The following is a 2,529-nucleotide window of genomic DNA, read 5'->3' on the forward strand; positions in this document are numbered from 1 at the left end:
GAGTCAGTGAGGATGCTGCGGTTCCGGTGGAGCAGGGTAAGGCGGCGCTGCAGGGATGGAGCAGCCGCGATAGACGAGACGATCGTCGGAGCAGCTCCTTGGAGGTGGAGGACGGGGCGGCTGAAGCGGCGGGACGACAAGATGGACGACGGATCCTCATCCGGGGAGGTGGATGAGGGATGTCGAGCTGTTGCGATGGACGATGTCGTCGGGGAAGAAGCTCTGGCTAGGCAGCGGTGAGGTGGCGGACGAAGGAGGGTGGGGTTTCACGGCTGGAGCAGAGAGGTTATGGCGTCCTGGGATTTTGAATGGCGAAAAGGGGGCGATGGGAGGGCGTGAAGCATGACTTAGGGACGCGCTTGTCCAAAATGTAGGGTGTGTTACAAAAGCACCCCCAGCGATTTGAACTAGCGGCCCTTTCAGCTCAAGGGTAGAAGGGGGATAGCAAGGCGCGGGTTGTGAAGGCGTCAGTTTTGGGAGCACGATATCTGAATTTTCGGGATATAACAAGGCACGAGTTGAATGTTAGGGACAAACCTAACATTGGAGTAATATTGTACTTGTACGTACCAAATCAATTTGCACTTCCCTCAACCAAAAAGAAAACGAAAAAATTTAAACTATTCACACCACACAAAGAGAGAGTCTTGCCCCGTTTTACTCTACAAATGCTATTCAAAGCTACTCCCTCCTTCCATCTATATAGAGCCTAATGCGTTTTTCGATGCTAACTCTGACCAAATATTAGAGCAATAATATATGACATGCAACTTACACAAAGCACACCATTAAATTCGTCTGTGAAAGGTTCTTTCAGTGATATAATTTTCACACATTGTGCATGTCATGTACTATTAATCTTGTCAATAGTCAAAGACGGTCTTTAAAAACTCATTACGCCCTATATAGATGGAAGGAGGGAGTATGAATCCATGTTATGTCCAATTAAATTTTTTCGCTTGCTGTATAATGCATGTAACCTACTCATACCAACATTTTAGTGCATTCCAAATGTCTATACTACCGCTGCAATTCGAACTAAATTTGAGTTCTTTTCTCTCTTTCAATAAGAATCTACAATCATGATTCTTGCCAACTTCAACCATCATTCGTGTATTACCTTAATAACACACCACATGATTACTATAGAGAAGATATGAACTATGTGTACTACATGAACTCGAATTCTAATTTTTGAATACACTTGATGTTGATTCCAAATAATAGTACATTTGATGTACTAACTATATATTCATAATCTAAACCATGTTCCATACGTACACCGTGTTTATCACACAAAGTATAGTGCCCCGCCCCCTACATTATGACAAGTATATAGACCTGAGCTACAAAAGCCACACATTAGCTAGCCCAAATTATAATCAATGTTATACATTATTATATCTTCTTCAAGTATCCGTATCCACTTTTTTATAATGAATTATGATCTTTGTTTGTCTTTTACACCTTCACAATCCTCTTCTATTTGTAGCTAGATAGTGCTAACTTTCTATCGTGCATGCACATGCCCGCTCCCCTCTCACACACCCTTAGCATCCCCTCCATCGCGCATGTTCATTATTTCTCTTTAGGTCATCCACCAGCGGTGTGTGTAGACCCCCGGCTCCTTCTTTCCGGCACACACCGGTCGATATACCTCTCTAGCCAAGTGTGCCTACAACAAACACATATATACTTCCCCTCTTCTCTTCTCACCGTCCATGCCCGCCTATGTCCAATACGATTTCCACGCAGGTGCACAATCCCGCCCCTCTTTTCATTGATCACATACTCGCACACTCCTCCCCCCTCGACATGGTAGGCCTCTCGCACCACCTCCTAGCCACACCCTCTCCCCTTGTCCGCCTCTCCGGACCTTATTTCCTTCTAACACATGCAGGCGTGTATATGAACTGATCTCCCTATATATAGCCAGGTCGACTATAATTCGTTTTCACCAAGCACCGATACACTTACCTTGCTAGTTATGTCTCTCCTTTTCTCGGACACACGACGGTTGATCTTCCTATGTAGTTACGTATGCTTACCACAACCATATCTTCTCCCCTCATCATCCTTCAATACCTCCTGACCCGTCTCTCACACGCACGTGCATAGACAGACGGACATCCCCCGCCCTCTCTTATTGATATTGCACTCATACCCTCCGTTTGTCAAGCAGGCCGCTCCCACCATTTGTGAGACGCCACTCCACCACCAACCCTCTGACGCTCTACCTTTGTCTTTTTCCCAACCTTATTCCTCTGCTACACATATCCATGGATGTTGATCGATCTCCCTCAATACATAGCTAGGTCTCTCTCCTTCCCCACACATATACTAGTCGATCGGTCTCTACCCCCCCCCCCCACACACACACCGATAGTCGAACGTTGTAGGTAGGTATCCATGCCACGGAGAAAAACTGCACCTCTGCCCTCTCAAATTCCAGTAGGCCAGCCGCCCTGTATCTTTGACGTGGGCAAACACAAATTCTATGGCACTCTTTATCGATCGCGCAACCACATA

This window comes from Triticum dicoccoides, chromosome 4B (genome assembly GCF_002162155.2).
Source record: "Triticum dicoccoides isolate Atlit2015 ecotype Zavitan chromosome 4B, WEW_v2.0, whole genome shotgun sequence".
NCBI classification, from domain to species: domain Eukaryota; kingdom Viridiplantae; phylum Streptophyta; class Magnoliopsida; order Poales; family Poaceae; genus Triticum; species Triticum dicoccoides.